Source organism: Equus caballus, chromosome 13 (assembly GCF_041296265.1).
Source record: "Equus caballus isolate H_3958 breed thoroughbred chromosome 13, TB-T2T, whole genome shotgun sequence".
NCBI classification, from domain to species: domain Eukaryota; kingdom Metazoa; phylum Chordata; class Mammalia; order Perissodactyla; family Equidae; genus Equus; species Equus caballus.
The window spans coordinates 45,519,427-45,543,111 of NC_091696.1; the positions used below are offsets into that span (position 1 = coordinate 45,519,427).

At 47.7% G+C, this 23,685-nt stretch overlaps 1 protein-coding gene and 1 long non-coding RNA gene across 2 annotated transcripts in view; both read left to right on the forward strand.

Annotated features, from left to right (window-relative positions):
• GRIN2A (glutamate ionotropic receptor NMDA type subunit 2A) overlaps positions 1–23,685 on the forward strand; it is a 361,399-nt gene that overhangs the window by 75,571 nt on the left and 262,143 nt on the right. The gene's annotated exons all lie outside the window — the stretch shown is intronic.
• Positions 18,524–23,685, forward strand: part of LOC138917028 (uncharacterized) — a 65,926-nt gene continuing 60,764 nt past the window's right edge. Inside the window, exon 1 of the long non-coding RNA XR_011424355.1 lies at positions 18,524–18,707. This is a non-coding gene — a long non-coding RNA (uncharacterized lncRNA). The remainder of the gene's footprint in view (positions 18,708–23,685) is intronic.

Consider the following 23,685-nt stretch of genomic DNA (forward strand, 5'->3'; position numbering starts at 1 on the left):
GGGCCACCATGACAAAATACCGTCGACTGGGTGGCTCAGACCACAGAAGTTTATTTTCTTACAGTTCTGGAGGCTGGAAGTCTGAGGTCAAGATGCCAGCATGGTGGGGTTCTTGTCGACTCTCTTCTTGGCTTGCAGATGGCTACGTTCCCTCTATGTGCTCACATGGCGTTTCCTTGGTGCATATACATGGAAGGGGTTGGGGGAAAAACAGGGGGAGAGGGGGAGAAAGCGAGAAAAAGAGAGAGAGAGAGATTTTCCTTTTCTTGTACAGCCACCGGTCCTATCGGATTAGGCCCCCACCCTTATGACGTCATTTAACCTTAATTACCTCCTAAAGTCCCATTGCCAAATAAAGTCATACTGGGGAGTTACGGCTTCAATGTATGAATTGGAGGGCGGGGCACGACTCAGTGCATAGCATTCCCCATGGTCTTTTGCATACTATTTCACTTTCTGGAGCAATAAGATGCTCCAGGTTCACCTTGTACTTTTCCTACATCAACCCAGGAGTGAGCAATCAGCCATTTCTCCAAGGGTCTAGGTTCCTTTTTGAAAATATACTCCTTGGGTGAGAATAATATGCGGTCAGAACTGAGACCTGCCCTTCTACACCAATCCGCTCAGATACGCCACTTTCTGTAGATGAGGAAGCTGAGACCCAGGCATCGGGAGTGACTTGTTCAAAGTCACCTAGCAGGTGAGGGGCAGAACGGAGCCTACGAGCCTCACCTCCTGCTTTTTAAAACCCAAACCCTGCCGTCCCCTAACTGTTTTGTGTGTATGTGTCTCATTGTTTCACAGGCAGGACTCATTCACTCTGTCACAGGTCAATGTGGCAAGTGCTATGGGGGACGAATAAAGAGTGTAGCTGGGCCCCTGATTATAATGTGTCCCCCACAGTACTTGTCCCAGCGCTGAACAGAGAGCTACTTCTTGTTATGGGTGGGATTGTGTCCCCCCAAATTCCTATGTTGAAATCCTAACCCGCAGTACCTCGCAATGTGACTATATTTGGTGATAAGGTCTGTAAAGAGGTAATTAAGTTAAAATGAGGTCGTTAGAGTGGGCCCTCATCCAACGTGGCTGGTGTCCTCATAGAAGAGGAGGTCAGGACACAGACATGCACAGAGAGAAGACCATGTGAGGACACAGCGAGAAGGCAGCCATCTGCAAGCCAAGGAGAGAGGCCTCAGAAGGAACCAGCCCTGCGGACGCCTTGACCTCGGACTTGCAGCCTCCAGGACTGTGAGAAAACACATTTCTGTTGTTTAAGCTCCCCTGTCTGTGATATTTTGTTACGGCAGCCTGAGAAAATGAATTCACTGCTCAGTAGATCTTGGCATTTCCAATTATTTGGTTGACATCCGGGTCTCTGACGTAGGGAACCTGGGCCAGGAAGACAGGAGGTTTAGGTTCATACCATAGCACCGTTTGCTCACTGGGTGACACATAAGTTCTCCTCTTTGGACCACATTTCTCCTTCGTAAAAGGAGAGAAACCGAACCGCCTGAGCTCTATGGTGATGTCTTGGCCAGAGGTCCGCAGGACCATCCCCTCCCTGGAGTCTTGGGTCCCCCAAGCAAAAGCCACATTGGAACAAAGTCTGTTGGTCGACTATTGCTGTGTGACAAACCGCCCTAAAGTTTCAGTGGCTGAAAACCGTAATTACCTGTCATCACTGCACACCCGTGGGTGGGAGGGGTTGGCCGACCCCGGCTGGGCGAGCTCCTGGATGCTTCGAGCTGTGGATATGGCTGGGCTTAGCCCCGCGGTGAGCATTGGGCTCGGGTCTGCTGTGGTGTTTGTTCTGTGACTTGCGCTATGGAAGGGGTGGCTCTCTGGGGAAGTTCCTCCTGTGGTCACAATTGGGGCTTAAGAGAACAAGCAGAAACCTGCAGGGTCTCTTCAGGCCTGGGCTTAGAACTGGCTTGCTGGCCCTCCTGCCTCACTCTGTTGGCCAAAGCGAGTCACCCGGCAAACCCAAAGTCCAGAAGAAGGGAAAGATGCCCTGCTTGCTCCTTCAGTGGAAGAGACCCCAGAATCACATGACAAAGGACCCAGTAAGGAGTGGAGAATTGGGCTGAGAATGCGATCTTCTACAAAAGGCTCCCCTCACCATTTTTTGTTATTGTTGTTGTTGCAAGGGCATCCTTTATTTATTTATTTATTTATTTTTTAGTTTTAAGCTTCTTCTTCTTCTTCTTCTTTTTTTTTTTTTTTGCTGGGAAAGATTGGCCCTGAGCTAACATCTGTTGCCAATCTTCCTCTTTTTTTTCCTCCCCAAAGCCCCAACACATAGTTGTATATCCTAGTTGTAAGTCCTTCTATGTGAGCCACCACCACAGCATGGCTGCTGACAGACAGGTGGTGTGGGTCCAGGACCGGGAACTGAACTCAGGCTGCTGAAGAAGAGTCCACCAGACTTTAACCAGTAGGTCCTCAGGGCTGGGGCAGGGTATTCTTTAAAATAGCCAGAGACTGTGGGTCTTAACTACAGAGCCGGTGGTGCCTCTGGATTATGATACAGTCACTGGAGTTCAGATGCCAGTGCTAAGTGGTAACGGAAGAGCGGCACGGAACTTTAGCTGTGTGCGTTTAGAAGCTCTGGATGCCTGGTCCCTCCCACAAGGGCAGGCTGAACTCAGTGGTCTAGTAGATGAGGAGGGCTGAGGAGAAACGGGACACACACCGGCGACACGCTTCTGAGAGTTGAGATCTTCTGCGAGGCTGTCGTTTTCAGGACTGGGCGAGAAAGAAGGATACAGTTTCCTTTGGGGCCTTCAGCCTGCTGGAACAGCTGTATCCCTCCTCTGTCTGCTGTTCTCACACACACCTCCTGCCTCCAGTGGAAAGAAACTGTAACTCTTAGCCCCACTTGCTTTTCTTCCTCTCTGGGTCTCAGAACAGTGGGAGGTGACATTAAAAATTACTTATATTTTTCTCAGACCTTGAGATTTAGTGTCTCTGAGTACAAGAGGTGGAGGGCTTGAGAGAAGGGTCTCTAGAGTTATCTGCCTGATTTGAATCCTAGCTCCATTATACTAACTTGCTGTGTGATCTTGGGCAAGGCACTGAACCTTTCTGTGCTCTAATTTCCTCATCTGTAAAAGGAGAATAAAATAGAATGGACCTCATAGGGTTGTTAGGAGCATTAAATTAGTTAATACATATTAAGTGCTTCCAATAGTGCTTGGCACATAGTAGGCAGTTACTAAGAATTAGTTATTAAAGGCCAGATCATTGAGGAAAAAAATGCCAATTTCTAGCTGAGAAGTTGCTGTTTTATCAGACAAAGGAGAATTCCTTCTGCTCTGACATTCTAGACAAGAGAGGACTCACGAAGCTTGTGACAACTTGAGGACCTCCTTCCACTGCCTCCTGGTCCCCCTGCGATCTGACTGCCTTACTGCTAACACAGGACGATCTGACAACATTGCCTTTCTGCTGAAATGCTAATTTATAATTCAGTGTAAAAATGGATTTTCCCTGCCCTGTACCAACCGGAGAGATTAAAAATATATGCGTGTAACTCTTACGCTGACACTATTGCTCTGTTTGTGTCACCTTTCAAATTCTTCCTAAATATCGTTTGGGTAGGATTATCCCAAGATAGAGGTTAGACCGTGTCTGACCTCCAAGACCCCTCCTCTGACCGGATGCTTCTCCCCTTGTTGAGAGGACCGGGCTGGTGGAACAGCAAGGCACGCAGATGACTAGACTATTTGGTGGGCTGGTGGGGCCGTAATTGCTTTCTCTATTTTTACAGATTTATTGTTGCATAATTTACAAATGCTAAAATTCACTCCTTGGAAATTCAATGATTTTTTAAGTGACTTTACAGAGTTTTGCAACCATCACCACAAGACAGTTTTAGAACACTTCTATCACCCCTCCGAAATTCCCTCAAGGCTGTTTGGAGTCAGTCACTGCTCCTCCTCCAGCCCCAGGCGACCGCTGAGCTGCTGTCTCTCTGTATAGATTTGCCTTTTCTGGTCCTTTCGCATAAATGGAGTCAAACGACATGTGGTCTCTTGAGTCTGGCTTCTTTCGCTCAGCGTCGTGTTTTTTGAGGTTGACCCGTGTTGTAGCTGTGGATCAGTGTTTCGTACCTTTCTGTCGCCAAATCATATTCTGTTGGATGGCTACACAAGATTCTGTTTATCCATTCGCCAGCTGCTGGGTGTTTGGGCTGCTTCTACATTTTGTCTATTGTAAATAATACTCCGATGAACATTGATGTACAAGTATTTGTGTGGACATAGGTTTTAATTTCTCTTGGGCGGGTGCCTAATGGTGGTCTAGTGGTTACGATTTGGGGCTCTTGCTCCTGTGTCCCGAGTTCATTTCCTGGTCAGGGAACCACACCACCTGTCCTGTTGGTTATCATATTGTGGTGACGGCGTGTTGCTGTGATCCTGAAAGCAGTGCCACCTGTATTTCAAATACCAGCGGGGTCACCCACGGTGGACAGGTTTCAGTGAAGCTTCAGACTAAGATAGACTAGGAAGAAGGACCTGCCCACCCACTTGCGGAAAAAATTGGCCATGGAAACCGTATGAATAGCAGAGGAGCATTGACTGATAGAGCGCCGGCAGGGGAGAGGATGGCGCAGAAAGACCAGGCAGGGCTCTGCTCTGTGTGGTTGGAGTCAAATCGATGGCACTAACAACAACAAGATACCTACGAGTAGAAACTGCCAAATTGTTTTCCAAAGTGGTTGTACCATTTTACCTTCTCATCAGCCGTGAGTGAGAGTTTTGGTTTTTCTATATCCTTGCCAATATTCGTGTTTTTTATTAAGCCTTTCTCATGAGCATGTAAGTGGCATCCCATTGTGGTTGGTATCCCATTGTGGTTTTTTCATTTCCCTAATGTCTAATGATATTGAGTACCTTGTCATGTATTTGTTAACATTTGTAGGTCATTTTTGGTGTAATATCTAAGTCTTTCAACTATCTTTCGGTTGGGTTCGTTTTCTTATTATAGCGTCGTAAGAGTTCATATATTCTTGATACAACTCCTTTATCATATATATGATTTGAAAATATTTTCTCCCAGTCAATGGCTTGTCTTTGCATTTTCTTAATGGTGTCTTTTGGGGTGCGAAAGTTTTAAATTTTGATGAAGTCTAATTTACCCCTTTCCCTTTATGGCTCATAAAAAAAGTGGTGCTAACAACTCTTTGCCTAAGCCAAGGTCACGAAGATTTTCTCCAATCTTTTTTTCCGAAAGCTTTGTAGTTTTAGCACTTCCGTTTTGAGTTCATATTCGTGTGCAGTTTGAGATAAGGATTTAAGTTCACTTCTTCACCTATGGATATTAAATTTTCCCAGCATTGTTTGTTGAAAAGACTGTCTTTTCCTTATTGAATTGTCCTGGGATCTTTGTCAAAAATCAATTGGCATAAACGTAAGGGTTTCTTTCTGAACTTTTGGTTATGTTCCACTGATCTGCATGTCTAGCCTTACTTTTTAATACCACATTCTCTCCTTCTTTTTAAAGAAACGCGGACTGCCACATGCAGTGCCTCGTTTGGATGTGTCTGGAGTCCTGGAAGCTTGACTCCTCTAGGTTCTTGTACAAATGGACCTTGAGAGCTGGTTTGGGGGGTCTAGCAGGGGAGAGCGGCTACTTGTATACCCTTGACCGAAGAACGGTCCTCCTCTCTCGGGGAAGGTTGTCCTCTTTGCCCGAGCGCCCATCTTCAGGGGGGATGCACGTGGAGCAGTGAGGGAGGAAGGGGACACCCACCTAGCCAGCAGATCAGCCGAATCAACCCTGGTGATCAATGGGGTGACAGATGTCACAGCCAGGTCGCCCTCACATCCAATACCACATTCTCTTGATTACTATAGTTTATAATAAGTTTGAAATTGGGTAGTACAAGTCTTCCAACACTGCCATTCTATTTCAAAATTATTTGGCCATTTCCATCCTGTGCATTTACATATAGATTTCAGAATCAGTTTGTCAATTTTTATGAAAAAATTCTGCTGCACGAATATTGATGGAGATTGTATTGAATCTAATAGCCTTCCAGTCCACAAACTTGGAATGTCTCTCTTTTCACTTAAATTCTCTCTCACTCTCTTAGACAATGTTTCGTTCTTGGCAGGGTATAAATCTTATGCTTCTTTTGTTAAAATTTATTCCTGTGTATTTTATTCCTTTTGACGCTATTGCGAATGGACTTGTTTTCTAAATTTTTGTTTCTAGTATTTGTTCATTAGTTCAACTGGCATTTTGTGGGTTCTTTAGGGTTTTTTACAGTTTTACATCCTTTCCCATCTGGATGGATTTAGTTAATTGACTAATTAAGTTATTTACCAAATTGCACTGGCCAGCCTCTCTAGTGCGATATTGTCGAAACGGTAAAAACGGACAGCCTTGCCTTGTTCCTGATCTTGGGGAAAACTTTCAGTCTTTTACCACCCAGTGTGATGTTATCTGTGGGGTTTTGGTAGAAGCCCTTTATCAGGTTGAGGATGTTTCCTTCTCTTCAAAATTCCAAGGGTATTTTTCTCAGAAATAGAAAAAAAATCCTAAAATTCATATGGAACCACGTTATCCGACTCGAACCCCATCTTTCTGCTACAGAGAAAGGAGGACTTGCTGGTGCTGCAGGGCCTCTCCCATCTCACTGAGGGCACGGTGGTCCCTACCTCTTGCCCTCCTCCAAGTGCCTTCATTTTTATTTGACCGTTTCCCCTGATGTTTATTTTAATCTCATCTGTTGCAGCTATTGGAGACCATTCCCCCTGGCATTTTTCGAGGGCTGGGGCTGGTAAAATGGGCTTGGTGATACTTGACATGGCCCCAGAGAGTGTCTGATGGCGATTTCCATGCTGAAGCTTAGGGCATCTATTTCAAGATGGCGAGATGGGTTTCTCAACCTGGGCACCTCTGCCGGGGGCTCTGAACCTGGGACCTGGGAGCCACCTATAGCTGCACACATAACTGTGCCCGTGTGCGCATTTCTCGAGAGGTTCCAAGGCTTTCATTAGTTTCTCAACAAGGTGTTGACATCTCCAAAAGGGAGAGGGCCATGGATGACGACATTGATATGAGTAATAATAAGTCAGCTTTACTGAGTGCTTAGAAAATGCCAGATATGTGTTAAGGGTATTATATAGATTATCTCATTTAGTCCTTGTATCAGTCAGTTTAAGCTTACTTATGTCGCAGTAACAAACAGCTCCAAAATCTCAATGGCTTGCAAAACAAAGGTTTATTTCTTGCTCACGGTTTTTGTTAGGTTAGTTGTGGCTCGTATCTTAGAACCACGACTCAGGCTGAGGGAACAGCCCCTATCTGCGTGGTTGCTAGTCTGATGGCACAGGGAAAAAGAAAGGTGTAGCTCATGAGATGAGTCTTAAAGGTTCTTCTTGGAAGTGGCACATATCGCTTCCACTGGCTTCGAGCCTGAACTAAGTGGGGGAGGCATCCTGCAGAGAGGGGCAGTGAATATTTGAACAGTACTGTAGTCTACTAAAGTCCTTATGAAAATCAGTAAGGTATGATTATTGTTTCCTTTATACAGATGAGGAAACCGAGTCTCAGAGAGATTTATTTTTTCCCCCAGTGCTGCATAATTACTAAGTGATAGATCTAGGATATAAGTCAATCTGACTCCAGAGTCTGTGGCTTCAACCACGGCACTATACTGGTTTCCACTGCCACAGCAGGAGCTAGCTGCTTCTCTCTCCCTCTTCTCCTGCCTCCCTCCAGCTCAGGGCAGTCCAAACACACCAGTCTCTTAAACCTTCAACAATCTCTGACAATACTCAGGAGAAAACCACTTGCCTAGTTGGAGTCCACATTTTCATAGTCCCCAGGCTTGGGACTCATTCTGGAGTGTCCAGCTAGGCATTCGTTTGGCAGGATTCCTGTCCACTAAGAGCTTACCATTCGTCCACGGTGGGGGCGTGCTGGTATTTTTAGAGCTCGGCAGCCTTGCGATGCTGCTTTCTCCGCCCCGCGGTCCGTGGATTAACCCCGGAGTGGCATATGTCCACGCTTTGCCTGCCTGGTCCTGGACACAGTCCTCTGCATTGTTGAGAAAACAGATTGTCCCAGGTAGACATGTAGCCAGATTTTTTTTTCTCTGCTTCCCTCCTCTTCTGAGCTGCTCCTCCTCTTTGTATGGCGTCTCTTCTCCTGGGGACCCACCACGATTTTGCAGCTGCTTCTGAGCCAGCGGAGATGGTGGGGTTTGCTCACTTGCAGTTAAGTGTGGCCAGGAAGCTGCTGGTTCTTGCCACAGACATATTACATATTTGCAGCTTTGCCTACCCTCCTGGGCAGGCGCAACGCACGTGCCCTCCTCGGGGAGAGTGAGAGGATGCAGAATGCTCCTTTCTTTTGTCATCATTGCTCCTCTAAACTCGTTATCCACATCGATCGAACACTCTCACGGCCCAGAAACTGGTGGCAGTGTCACTGTGAGGCACGGTAGCTTTGGTTTGCTTACTGTCAAAAGCTCTGGATAAGGACCAGCAACATTGCAATTCGTGCACAGGTGTTGTGACTCTCCAGGGGAAGGAAAGCTGGAGATTTGCATGAAAAGGTACTTAGAATGTCTGGAAGCACTAACTCAGGTGTGATCCAATTCAACAAACATTCCTGAGTGCCTACTGTGTGCAAGGCATAGGATTTTGCTTTATGTAGCGGTTACAACATTCTGGAAGATATCGGGGGAGCAGATAAGCACATCCCTCAATATAACCCCAGACACTACGTTTATAGGAGGTGATAGACATTAAGTTTTTCTTTTTCTTTGTTTCTTTGTTTCTTTCTCTCTTTCCTTCTTCCTTCTTTCCTTCCTTCCTTCCTTTTCATTCATTCATTCATTCATTCTATGGTTGTGGTTAAGAGCATAAACTTTGGAGCCAGACTGTCTGAGTTTGAATCCTTACTCTGTAACTCACGAGCTGTATGATGGAACAAGTGCCTGAAATGCTCCACACCTCAGCTTCTCCCTTCCTAACGTGGGGTTAATAACACCCAGCTCACAGAGTTGTCGCATGGATTAAGTGAGTTAATACACAATGCAGTTCAGTTCCTGGTGCCTAGGAAGCCCTGTCAAAGTGCTGGCTCCTCCTCCTGTCGCTCATTCAACAGATATTTATTGAGTGTCTACTATACGCCAAGTCCTGACCCAGGTCCTAGTCACAGAGCAATGAGCCGAGTCCAAACCCTTGTCCTTGTGGAGCTTACATTTCAGAGGATGGAGGCAGAAAATAAACAAATAAATATATAACACAGCAGCTGGTGATTAAGGCTTGGAAGAACAGTGCCTAAGAGGTTCAAGTCAGACTCTAGGAAAGTCAGACGAGGGAACAATTGATTCCTAGTGAGCAGAAATGGTGGGAACCTCCCCAGAGGAGCTGACATCTGCTGAGGTGAAGAAGCAGCCATGTGAGGCATGCACACAGCATCCAATCCCGAAATGAGAGGCGTAATTGTCATAGCTCCCTTTTTCCTGCCTCCTGTAGACAGGGATTCTCAATGAGGTCAGAATCCAGGGCTTGTTTCTGGTCTTAGGGTCAGAGTTCAAGTCTTTAGCCCAGGACTGTGCTAAACCCCACACTTAAGGTGCCGGCAGGCAGGGCCCTGTCTGTGCCTGTCCTGCACACTAGCAGCCCACGCATTTAGCGCTTCATAGGTGCTCAGTAAATAACAGAAATAGTAGCTGAGTGTTTCTTATGTGCTGAAGACATGTTGCCAAGTTCTCGCACGCGATGTGTAACTTATTTAATTTTTACCACCCAAGGGCTATTTCTCTCCCTGTTGAGCAGATGAGGAAACTGAGCAGAGGCTGGGATGGCTAACGTATCATGGGAAGAGTCCGAGAAGGCTTCCTGGAGGCGGTGACTTTGAAGCATGTCTTGAAAGACAAATAGCAGCTCTCTGAGTGGGAAAGGGGGGCAGAGAAGGGCATTGTAAGCAGAAGCCGCTCAGGGAGAGGTGTGGTGAGCCTGCAGTTCGGAATGCAGACCCGGGGGAGGTGGGCAGGGTACAGAGCACGACAGGCTGTGTAGGTCTTACTCAGTAAATTAGATTTTTATCTTGACGGCATTGGGTGACCATGCAAGGAATTTCTGAAACGGAAGTTTTCCATCATCAAACCGGCTTCACTCAAAGGTTACCACTGAAACCAGCAACCAACATTTAGCACTTAAATCAAGTACCGTCTCACAACATTTACCCCCATCTCCCAGCAGCCAGGCTGCTTCTCACTGTGCATCAGCACCTGTTTGGGGTCCAAGAGGGATGGGGAGAGTTAACACGAGGGTTGTCGTGTCTTGCACACCTGTCAGAGGTTTGTACACCCAGAACCAGATCCCTTTTGCCTCATCTCTCTTCTAGCTCCTGCAAATGCCAAATGGTGGGAGTTTCTTCTTGGCTGAAGTTGTTGTTTTTTTAGGTTTCAGGCTCAAACGTTTCCTTTGAAAACATGTTTTTTGTTTCTTTTTTCTCAAAGAGCGACTTGTTCCTCCTCTGCTGGCAGAGTCCTCTTTTCCTTCCCTCTTAGAGGAAGCTTATTTCGTCCTGCACTGATCCAGTCAGCCCAGGGGACCCGTGTTAGTGTTTAATTTTCAAAAAGGGAATGGCGGCAAAAGGAAATGGACCAGTTAGGGTCTGAAGTCTTTTCTGTTTTATTACTATTGAAGGAAGCCCACGTCGGGGGACGTCCAGTGCTGGTGCCTTATTTTGGTGCCACTGACGTCATCCCCCCCTCGACCTCCGTGGAATGGTTGGTTCTTGCTGGTGTGTTAGCTATCTATTGCTGTGTAACAAATTACCCCAAACCTATTTATTATTTCACAGACTTCGTGGCTCAGGAGTCTGGGCCTGGTTCAGCTAGGTTCTCTCCTTGAGGTCTGACAAGCCTGCAATCAATGGCTGGGATGCTTTTTCAAGAGCACATGGTTGTTGGCAGGATTCATTTCCTTGTAGCTGTAGGACTCACCTAGGCTTCCTTGATCAAAACCAGCCATGGGGAGAGAGAGAGATTTAGAAAGAGTCTCTTTGCTCTTTTCTAGTCCCTGAGTGCAGGGAAAGTCAAAGCCCTCACCGGCTGAGGTCAGGCCCACTTAGGATAATCTCCTTTTTGATTAACTCAGAGTCAACTGATGAGGGATCTTAATGACATCTGAAAATCTCTTTGCCTTTATCCTATGACAGTAACATAGTCACAAGAGTGCTACCCATCCTCAAGGGGTGGGGGGTCTTACAAAGGGTATGGATCGTTGGTGGTCATCCTAGAATTCTGCCTGCCGCAGCTGGTAACTCAAACCAAACAGAGACTCTGTCTTCATCTTCCAGATTTTTGGATTAAGCCTGTGGCTTGGAGAACAGCTGTTTTCCGAAGCCCTCTCATAATTCCGTTGTAAGAGGAGTTGGAATATGACCATAGGATGTTTTGGTGGTTTCGAGTCTGGTGAATCAGAACCACTGATACAGAAGAGGTACCTTGTTTGCAGAGCCAGGTAAAGGCTGCCTGTTTCTGGACCAGCTTTTCTAGAACTGATTTCTCTGCTGGATAAAATAGACCAGTGGCTTCACAACCCTGTGGGAAAATAAGGGTTCTGGAAGCTGACAAGTTCTGGAAGGGAAGCTGACCTCAGACCTCCCGATTCCACGTCCTTTTCTTTTTTTCTTTTTCTCCTTAGACATCGTTTTCTTTTCTTTCAGTTTTCTTGAGATATGGACATCCAGCACTGTGTAAGTTTAAGGTGTGCAGCCTAATGACTTGTGTTACCTGTAATGCAAATGAGTACCAACATAAGCTTAGTTAACATCCGTCATCTCATAGAGATACCCCTCCCAAAAAAAGAACATTTTTTTCCTTGTGATAGAACTTTTAGTACTCAGCAACTTTCAAATGTACCATAGAGCAGCACTCAACTATAGTCCTCATGTTGTACGTTACATCCCCAGTACTTATTTATCTTATAACTGGAAGTTTGTAACTTTTGACACCTTCTGCCCATTCCACCCCCCCCCCCGCCCCCCGCCCAGGTAACCACAAATCTGATCCTTTCTTTTGGTTTTTTTTAGATTCCACATATAAGTGCGACCATATGATACTTGTCTTTCTCTGTCTGGCTTATTTCACTTAGCATGATGTCCTCAAGGTCCATCCACATTGTCACAAATGCCCAGGTCCTTTTCTACGTGGCACCCTTGAGCTGACTCTTGTGGGTCCCTAGGTCTCAGTTTCTCACTCTGAAAAATGAGGGAGTAGGATCAGGGTGTCTCTGAGGTCCCTCCTCATCTCAGCATCAGTTCCCCAGTGTGACCCAGATCCAGTGAGCATCACATTTGGAGTACGTGCCTTGTAGGAGACAGGCAGGTTGGGGAGAGATGCCCATGAGCACGTCTCAGGTGTGTTTCCTTTCCCTAACGCCCGTTCCAGCCAGACGCTTTGTCTTCAGGAAGGTAGAAACCCTCTGGGCAGAGAAGTCCCATTTGTAGTTAAAACTGTCTCCAGCTGTGTGTCTCCAAAGCGGCAGGATGTTGGGCTTAGGGACCCCCGGGGTTCACAGGGCTTTCTCTCTTAATGCCTCGATCATACTTTTAATCAGGATAAATTTCCAGCATTAATCTTCAGTGCTTGTTCTTGCCATTTCCAGCCACTCGACACTTTTTCATAAACAAAGTGACAGTTTGATTGAATGTGGTTTTTAATTAAGCTGCCTTCACTCGGAGCAACGTTCTGGGAGCATATGTAAGGAGCAGAGCTTCTGAAGTGCAAGCTGAGGCTGACTTCTGAGAAACTTCCGCCAGGCAGTTTGGGAAGAACAAAGGAAACCAGGCAAGTGGAATTAACCAGGCCCCCGGATTTCCCCCGCAGCCGGCTGCCCCTGCTAATAAATGTACAAAGGCCAGCAGTGCATACAGCTGCCTCCTGCTGAACTCAGGACAAAGCGTGTGAAATCTTAGGAAATTGCCCCACGGGTCCTATTTATATTATCGACATTTAAGCTGTTTATGGCATGTCACTCTCTTCCACAGTTGGGACTTTGCAGAAACAAAATGAAATAAGCCACTGTTATTCTGCCTTCGGGCACGACTCGGAGTTTTATGAGCAGTGGCAAACTCTGCAGTATGAGACCTTCCAAGATCTTGGAGTCTCTCAGGGGGCAATGCTCGGGGACGGAACACACAAGGTGGGAATAGACGAAAGGGCTACCAGAGCGTGGAGTGGGGGCATGTGGCTGGGGACCACTCTGCCAGCTCTTCCAAGGGCTGTGCAAGCATAACAGGGGACAGTATGTCAAAGGACAGCGTTTGGTCTCAGGGTCCCAGGTATTCTCATCTGGATACAAAACAAGGATGCAGGCGAGGATGGTATCGTTTGAAGTCGCATCAGATCGGAGCCCCGTCCCTCCCGTGGTGTTCTGTGGTCTACAGATCTACCCTGATAAATAGCTGCTGTGGCGGAGAAATCCATCAAGCCTTCGCCCTCCGCATGACTCATCTCCCTGTGGCAGGCGAGGTGCTCAGCTTCCAAGAATAGCCTAGCCTGAGGGATCCAAGCTCGGAATCCCTCCAACTTTCAGGGCTCTGAAGTTCCGCGCCCACAGAGGTCTGTGCTTAGGGAACGGGGTGCAGATGGCTCGGCGTTTGCGGAGACAGTGGCTAATAACCATCTCCCTTCCACCTCTCCTTTCTGCAAAATTCCAGGAATGCAAAATTCCAGGCCGGATCACACGGCTTACAGAGGAATCGAATCATAAGGAGTCCTAACGGTACCTTTCCGTGGCTTAAAAATAAGGGGCTCAGGAAGCCCACTCCTTCACGGGTCTGCTCATTCAGCAAGTATTTGCTGACTGCCTTGTAAGCGAGAACTACGGCAAGAAACCCAACGGGTGATCTTGCAGAGGTGAAGCAGATCCAAGTGGCAAGCCCTCAATGTTGTCTGTGGTACTGAATCCAGGCAACCGGACAGGGGAGTGATAAAAATAATAGCTAACCTTTATTGAGCACTTACTGTATACTGTGTTTCAAGCGCTTCATAGGAATTGGCTAGGTTAATCTTCACAACGGTTCCATGAGCTGGTTCCCGTTATCAACCTCATTTGCAACCTCATTTGTCCTTAGTTAAGAACAGAATGGCACAGAGGGTAACTTGCTCAAGCTCATACACGCCAGTAGGTAGCCGTGTCAGGAACTGAACCCAGGGCTCTCTGATGGGAACACACTGAAGTGTCACGATGCTTACCCCATTCCGTCATCACAGTGCCCTTCTGTCATTTCTTCCCAGGACGTGCCAGGCTCCCTCCTACCCCGTAGGCTTTGCCTTTCTCTCTGTGTTGGCTCTCTTTCATCCTTCGCATCTTAGCTCGAGGGCCAGCTCTCCCAGAGGCCTTCCCTCACCACCTCGTAAGCTCTCTCTTCTTTTCTCCAGCCCAACACTTCATTTCCTTCGCAGCCCTTATATTGTTACATTGCGGTGTTTACTTGTTTGCTTTTATTTATATGCCAATCCCCACTAGACTTTAAGCCCCTAAAGGCGTGGACCTCGTGTAGCTTCTTTACCTCCATATCTGTGGCCCTAAGATGGAGCCTGGCACACAGCAAGTCCTCAATAAATACTGTATTCGCTGGGCGGTCAGAGGAGGGGCCCAGGTGCAGAACAAATGTCAGCATCGTTGACGCCTAGTTGTTAGAATGAATGAAGCCACTGAGCGCAGGGCTGTGCGGCTATTGTTATTGTCATTACCATGGCTGCTGATGAGGAAAGACACGGGGACTCAGAAGGCACAACAGAACATTTGGGGTTGCAGTGCAGACCCAGTGATCTGAGAGTCATTCAACGCGCGCCCCTGCTTGGGGGCTCTGTCAGTTCCTCTGCTGTCTCCGCTGTAGGGGGCTGTGCCCTTGGCCCCAGGCAGCTGCTGCAGGCGGGGAAAGGGAGACGATCTCAGCCTGGGGCGGTGCCTCCGCAGGACAGTAGTGATGGAGCAGAGATGAAGATGTGGGTTGCGTCCCCCCACATCTCGTCCCAGGAGCTGGGGACCCCCCAGGTGCTCAGAGAATCCCTGGGTGTTGCTGGCTGCCTCCTTCACAGCACATCATTTTGCTTCCTCTAAGAGTCACTTTCTTCTCCTATGCCTTGCTCATCTGCCACTAGCACATGCTAGAAAGAGGACTTACTCTGTTCTAGAACATTCTACCTGTGTGGCTTCTTCATTCTTCTGTGAAATGAGGGTTACACTGACCAATGGTGTGGTCAGGAGGATTAGGTGAGGCTGTCGTCTCTCCAGCACAGGTCTGGGTGCTTGGCCTGTGAAGTGCCATGGTGCTAGCCCGACACCATTAACGGCACAAACCAACAACATCTTCATCTTACATTTACTGAAGATGTTTCGGGCATCGGCCTAAGCACTTTGTCATTATTATTATTATTAAAATTTTGCAGTTGTAACAGCTTTATTGAGGCACGATTGACATGCAGTAAACCACACAGCTTGACACGTGTTGACGTATACATCCATCCACGAAACCATCGCCACAATTTTATTCAGTCCTTACCGCATCTCCATTTTACAGATGAGGAAAGAGAGGCTTAGAGAGAGAAATACTTCATCTTGGATCACATGGATGGCCAAAGGCAGAGATGTCTGACCTGGCCTGAGTTCCTAACCACTGGGCTGTACTGCCTCCCACTGTAGGGAATGTTTCCCTGCTCCGTGATGTCAGGGCATGCGTCCTTGCTCACACTCGCCTTGGGGGTTTGCAGAGCTAAGGAGTCAAACAACCTGAGTTGTGTTAATGGGTCAGCTTCCCCATAGTGAAATTCTTGAGCTGGCTTCTCCACGCGTGGAACGATGTCACTGGGCTCACTTTACAAGGGGCCGATGAAGGTAGAGTGATGGATAAGGGTCGAGGGATGGCCTCAGTCAGTCAGGGTGCCGAGATGGCCAGCATCCAGTTTTCCCGTGGGAAATCCGTGTGCTGGATGCCTCCAAAACCCAGAGACCAATTCCAGTCCCCTCGACTCAAGGGGTCACGTGGGAACGTTTCAGAAAATCTCACGAGTGTTCTTGGATGTGGTGTCCCAGCTGCCCAGAGCCTCAGAATGCTGGATATGCGCGGAGGTCCCAGAGGCTGCCAAGGCCTGAGCCTGGTGCCTGCCCACAGTTAGCTTTCTCTCTCCCCGAAATCTCCTGCGTGGACTTCAGCTGCGTCAAACTCTTGATAGTTTTTAGATGCTTCCCTTGGACTCCACGCGCTTGCTTAGACTCTTCTCCTGAAGTGTCTTCTCTCCGTCTCCTTGACCCATCCAATGCCTGGGGTCACGCTCCCTGGTTTCATTGCCCTCCACTGCTTACCGCTGTGTGACCTTGGATGAGGTGCTCCATCTCTGGGCTCTGCACATCATCAGTGGGGATGGTGACAGTGCCGACCACGTGTGCATGTGCATTAAACACAGCAGCGCACGGCAAACGCTCAGCGTGAAGCCAAGACCAGAGCAAAGCACCAGTGGATGTTGCTGCCATTATGCTGCTGTGGGCGGTTGCTTTTGTTGTCAACACCACGCCTTTGCCTGGCTGGTCCCTCTTCTTGGACTAACGTGTCCTTCTGCCTTTTCCTCCCCCTTCCTCTCCTCCGTGTGGCTGTCTTATTGGTTGCCCTTCAAGGTATTCCCTTCTCTGATGTGAACCACTCTTTGGGTTAAGAACCTCTCTTCTGAGGCCCGTTCATTCTTTCCTTCCACAGACATTTATTGAGCGCTACTGTGTGCCTGGGAGATGAACCAAGTGGATGAAATCCCCGCCCTTATGACGCTTCCATTCCTGAGTAGGAGGAGGGGGAGGAGGCAGAGGATAAACAAAACCAGCGAGTCAAATACGAGGGTAAAAAGTAACTGCTGTGGAGAAAAATAGATAAGGAGGGACATTTGGGGTCTGTCTCAATTTAAGTCTGTTGCCGCAGGGTAATTATTGAAGGTCTCAGAAACATCTCAGTTTGGACAATAATGTGTTTACCTCAGAGACACCTTAAGACATTCGTCTTGGAGATAAGGAATGTCAGAGATGAGGCTGCAGTTTTAAATATGACATCAAGGAAGGCTTCACTGAGAAGATGATATCTGAATAGACACAAAAGAGGGGAGGGCGTGGACCATTCAGAAGAGCATTCAAATAAGAGGGAACAGCATATGCAAAGGCCCTGAGGTGGGGACAATTCAGGTGTGTTTGAGGAACACTAAAGAGGCCAGGGTGGCTTGGGGAGGAAAGGAGATGATAGCAGAAAGGTAATTGGAGGTCAGCTAGACTGTAAAGGGCCTTGTGGGGTGGAGTGAGGTCTTTCCTGGGAAACCATTGCAGGGTTTTGGGCATATAAAGGAGGTAGACTGACTCATAGGGCCATTCTGGCTGCTGTGTGGACTGGGTTGTGAGAGGGCACAAATGGAAACAGGGAGACCGTCATCTAGGGGAGAGGTGACAGTGGCATGGACCAGGCTGCTAGTGGTGTTGGTGAGAGTGTAGGTGGATTTGTTGATGGATGGGATGTGAGGAGTAAGAGGAAGAGAGACGTCAGAGTTGCCTCTCGAGTGTGTGGCCCGAGCAACTGGAAGGTGGGAGCTGCTGTGCCCCGAGGTGCCTGTTTGATGTCATCTTAGTTTTCTGTTGCTGCCCTAGCAAATTACCACAAACTTAGTGGCTTAAAACATGCCTATTTCTTATCTTCCGGTTCTGGAGGCCAGATGTCTGCCACAGGTCTCACTGGGCTAAAATCGAGGGGCCAGCAGGGCTGTGTTCCTTCTGGACGCTCCAGGGGAGAATCCGTCTATCGCCTCTTCCAGCTTTTAGAGGCCGCCTGCATCCCTTGGCTTGCGGCCGCTTCCTCCATCTCCCAAGCCGGCGACACTGCATCCCTCTGGGCCTTTCCTCTGTGGTCACATCTCCCTCTAACCAAAGCCGGGAAGATTCTCTGCTTCTAAGAACCCTTTTGACTGTGTTGGCCCCACCTGATCATCCAGGATGTCTTCCCATCATAAGGTCTTTAACTTAATCACAGCTGCAGATTCCGCTTTGCCGTGTAAGGTCACAGACTCGCAGGTTCCAGGGAATTTGGATGTGGACCTGTTTGGGGGTCAACGCTCTGCCAACCGGCAGGTACATCCAGGTGAGGTGCTTGGAGACAGTTGGATGTTTGAATGTGGATTGGGGGGGGGGAGCGGTGTGGCTGAAGCAACAGTTTTGGAGAAGCCCATAGTCCCCTTGACTCTTCCAGACGCACCCTTGGTGTTTGTTCAGCCCCCTTGGCTCTTTCTCCTCCAGACCGTGAGGATGGAGCCTGTGTCTTCTCTGTATTTCTCAGAGCCACACCCCAAAGAGTGTTCCGAATGGTCCGTGAGATGAATATAGTCTGAAACCAAATTTAAACCAAACGCATCTCCTAACGCGAGGAGTGTGCTGTAGGTCCCGGCTCTCAGGACGGCCGCGGACACCTGCTCCCGCCCCGCCCTGCAGCGAGGGCAGGCCTCGCGAGAGCTCAGGGCAGACGTGAGCCCGCCCGCCTCGTGTCTGGGCTTCCAGGCCCCGGCTTCGTCCCTGTGGGATGAACTTGGCGCCGTGGTTCAAGTTTTGTGGGACTGACGGAACAGATGTGCCTGCTTGAACGTTCTCCTGTGAATGGTTTTTGGGTCCAGGCCCAGTTTCACAGCCACTGGATCCCGTCGCGAGGTAATCGGCAAAGCTTAGCAGGGCCTAGCGCGGCAGGGAGGGTAAACCAACACCAACGGCAGGACAAACTTCCTCAGGGGGCCTCAGGAAGGCATGGGGGTGGGATCTCGACCCACTTTGCTTACTGAGACCCCAGGCACAGGGCTGGGGGAATGGTGTGGTCAGCTCTATGTCTGGGCCTGAGAGCATTCTCATTTTTCTATGCCTTCTTATGGCAGCATATCCGGCACATTTTTTACTTTTTTTGTTTTTTTGAGGAAGATTGGCCCTGAGCTAACATCTGCTGCTAATCCTCCTCTTTTTGCTGAGGAAGACTGGCCCTGAGCTAAGATCCGTGCCCATCTTCCTCTACTTTATATGTGGGACGCCTGCCACAGCATGGCTTGCCAAGCCGTGCCATGTCCACACCCGGGATCCCAACCGGCGAACCCCGGGCTGCCGAAGTGGAATGTAGGAACTTAACCACTGCGCCACCGGGCGGGCCCCACATTTTTCACTTTTGCGGATGGGTCTCGGAGTGAATTTCCTCACATCGTAAAAGGGAGTGGTTTGAATTTTCTCACTGTCTTTATACACACACAGCTTTTAAAGGCCAAGAGCAGTTTCTGGACTCCTTCTGTTTATTCAGAGCCCAGATCTACACATACTGGCTGTGGGATCTTAGCCAGGTCATGTTATCTCTCTGGGTCTCAGTTTCCTAATCTGATTGTGTATGATTGTGAAAATAATAACAACCAACACTTATTAGATGCTTACCAGGTGCCAGGCACAGATGCTATGGTGTTCCCCAGTAGACAGAATAGGAAACTGAGGCACACAGAGATGAAATGACCGATGCAAAGTCCCACAACCAGCAAGGTCAGGGCTGAGGGTTTCTTTTTGTCCAATTTTTTGTGGTGGTAAAATACACATAACATAAAATTTACTGTCGTCACCATTTGTAAGTGTAGAGTTTAGCTGTATGAAGTACATTCATGTTGACGTGCAACCAACGCCACCATGCATCTGTGGAACCTGGCACCTCGTAGAACTGACGCTCCGCACCCATTAAACACTAAGTCCCGTGACTCCTGCCCTCTGGCTCCTGGCAGCCACCACCTTTCTTTCTCTCCCTCTCTCTTCTTTCCTTTCTCCTTCCTTCCTTCCTCCTTCCTCCCTTCCTCTTTTCCTTCCTTCTTCCTCTTATTTTCCCCTACACCCTAGCTTCTGATAACCACCATTCCACTCTCTATTACTATGAGTTTGGCTTTTATTATTATCATTGTTTTAGATTCCACATGTAAATGAGATCAGGCAGTGTTTGTCTTTCTGTGTCTGACTTACTTCACTTAGCATGATGTCCTCCAGGCTCATCCATGTTGCCACAAATGACAACATTTCCTTCTTTTCCAAGGCTGCATAATATTCCATTTTCTTTATCCATTCATTCATCAATGGACATTTAGGTTGTATCCATATCCTGGCTATTGTGACTAATGCCGAAGTGAACACGGGGTTGCAGACATCTCTTTGAGATGCTGATTTTGGGAGATTTTAACCCAGGTAGTCTGGCTCCAGAGCCATGTTCTCAGCTAGCACACCATGCTGTCTCTTGACAATAATAGACTCTACTTCATAGGATTTTTAAAAGAGTAAAACAAGGCCTTTAATCTCTGTATAGCACTTAGCCCAGTGAGGAGGAATTGGTTGATGAATGATACATAGTATTTTAAAAATATTTTTAAAGCTTTTCTTAAAAACTTTTTAATCAAATGTAATTCCCATAACATAAAATATAGCATTTTAAAGTTTACACTCCAGTGGGTTTTGGTATATTGACCATCACTGCTGTCTAATTCTGGAACATTTCCAAAAACCCCCAAAGAAGCTTTGTTCCTATTAGCAGTCACTCCCCATTCCTCCCTGACGCGCCAGAAATCTGCTTTCTATTTGGATTGCCTGTTCTGGAAATTTCATATAAACGGAATCATGCAGCCATACAGTATGTGGACGTTTGTGTCTGGCTTCTTTCCCAGAATGTTTTGAAGTTTCATCCACCTTGTAGCTTGTATCAGTCCTTCGTTCCTTTCGATGGCCTAACAGTGCTCCAGTGTGTGGATATAACCCATTTGGTTCACCCGTTCATGAGTGGATGGACATTGGGTTGTTACCACCTTTTGGCTGTTGTGAATATGCTGCTATAAACATTTGTGTACAAGTTTTTGTGTGGACGTCGGTTTTCCATTCTCTTGGGTATATACTGAAGAGTAAGGTGGCCGGGTCATATAGTAATTCTAGGTTTAGCTTTCTGAGGGGCTGCCAGACCGTTTTCTGCTGCAGCTGCGCCATTTTACATTCGCACCAGCAATGCACCAGGGTTCCTATTTCTCCGGATCCTCATCAACATTTGTTATTTTCCGTTCTTTTCATTTTACCCATTCTCGCGGGTGTGAAGTGGTACCTCATTGTGGTTTTGATTTGCACTTCCCTAATCACTGGTGATGTGGAGCATCTTTTCATGTGCTTATTGGCTATTTGCATGTCGTCTTTTGAGAAATGTCTATTGCAGTCCCTTGCCTATTTTTTAATTGGGTTATTTGTCTTTTTATGGTTCATTTGTAAGAGTTCTTTTATGTTCTCGATAGTAGACCTTTATCAGATATATGATTTTCAATGTTCTTCTATTTTCCTGAGAGTGTTTTTTCTTTTTCTTTTCTTTTTTTTTGAGGAAGATTAGCTCTGAGCTAACGTCTGTTGCCAATCCTCCTCTTTTTGCTGAGGAAGACTGGCCCTGAGCTAAGATCCGTGCCCATCTTCCTCTACTTTATACGTGGGACACCTGCCGCAGCATGGCTTGCCAAGCGGTGCCTTGTTCCCACCCGGGATCTGAACCGGTGAACCCCGGGCCGCCAAAGCAGAACCTGCACTGTGCCACCGGGCCAGCCCCCTGAGAGTGTTTTTTGATGCAGAAAAGTTTTGAATTCTGATGAAGCGTGCCCAGTGTTATTGTTTAAGATCCACTTTCCCCTCTAGCCGCACTTTCTTGTCCTCCGACATCGTGGTTGCTTGGTCACTTGCCAGCACTCTGCTGGTTCTAGGGTGAGGAGGACAAGACCAGCCCTCTGTGCCTTGTCAGACCCAGGACTCAGGAGGAGAGGGAAGGACGGGAGGGGACCGTCAAGCGATGGCCACTGTCACCACCCCCGGCTTCAGAAGCCCTTTCCCAGACCAGTCCCGCGTGACATCAGCATGTGCTGAAATGGCCCTTTGGAGTCTTCAGAAGCGCCAGTCTATAAACGTTTTTCTATCTCCCCTGGGTCTTGCCTGCAAGCACTTTCCGTCTCTCTCTAGGTGTCAGGAATGCTTAGAATATGAGGTTTGTCCCTGAGTTTCTTCAGCTGGCTTCTGCGTCTGTCTCAGCTCATTTCTCCTGCTTCTCCATAGCCACCTGGATGAAAACAGCTGCAGCTTCTGACCACAGCCAGTTCTAAAGGGTCCCAAACTGCAGTGGGTGTCAGAACCCCCCAGGGAGCTTGCTATTACACATACAGATTCCTGGCCATTCCTTAGATACACTGAATCTGAATTTCTGGGGGCAGGACCCGGAGATGTGCATGTTTCACCAGATCTCCAGGTGATTCGGATGCCAGGGGTCCACAGACCACATCTTGAGAGGTATTGCTCGATTCTAGAAGCCTACCCATCCAGATTTGTCCTGAGATCCCAGAGAGGGTAAACCCAGTGGTTCGCAAACTTTGCTGCAGATTAGAATCACCTGGGAGCCTTAAAAACCTCTCAGCTCCCAGGCTACACTGTGGACGAGTCACACCAGAATCTCTGAGCAGGGGACCCAGGCGTCAGTAATTTTTGAAGCTCCCCAGGTGGCCCCAAGGTGCAGCTAAGGCTGCAGATCAGAGGTTATATAACTTGCGTAGGACTGGCGGCCATAAAAGTTTCTGTGCTATTTCCCTTTGCTGAGCCCTCTAACTAACCCACTCAGGTCAGCTGGATTCAGGAGTTTACTCTCTTCTCTTTTACCCACGCTGCAATTTATTCTTTATTCTCATGCTGCAAACTGAGGGCACAGAATTGCAAGAGGTGGAAGGTGTGCACATTTCTGAGTTCCCTACGACTGGGCTTGGAAGCTACACAGGGCATCACTTGAGACATATTTGCTCCCTCTCATGATGGTACTAGATTGACCTGGACTTATGAAGGGGGTCACTGATGTCCCAAGCCCCCAGATTAAGGGATTGTCATCTTCTGATCCTGAATCTGTGGCACCAGGGTCTTTCTGGGGAAGATTGTTCTACAAAGTGGTCAGGAGTGTGGGCTTTGGAGTCAGGCTGCCTGGTTTGAATTTTAGCTCCACCACTTGGGCAGACCAGCTACTGGTCCTCCCTGAGCCTCTGTTTCCTCATCTGTGCAATGGGGATACATGACAGTACTGAATTGTCTTAAGCAGATGAATGGATAAAGAAAGTGGGGTATATATATGCAATGGAGTAATAGTCAGCCTTCAAAAAGAAAGACATTTTGCAATATGGAAGAGCATGGATGAACCTGAAGGACATTATGCTAAGCGAAATAAGTGCATCACAGAAAGACAAACGCTGCATGATTCCATTTCTATGAGGAATCTAAAATAGTCAAATTCACAGAATTAGAGAGTGGAATGGTGGTTTCCAGGGGCTGGGGTGGGGGGGAGGGGGCGGAAATGTGGAGTTGCTAATCGATGGGAATAAAGTTTCAGTTAAGCAAGATGAGTAAGTTCTAGAGATCGTCTGTGCAATGTTGTCCCCTCTAGTCAACAAACTGTAGTGTGCAGTTCAAAATGTAAGAGGGTAGATCTCATGTAAAGTGTTCTTACTGCAATAAAATAAAATGGAACGTAAGTAAATAAACAAACAAATAAATAAATAAATATGATGGAGCTTCCAGAAAGAAAAAAGAATTGTCGTAAGAATTCAACAAGATGATCCACGTAAAATATTTAGCC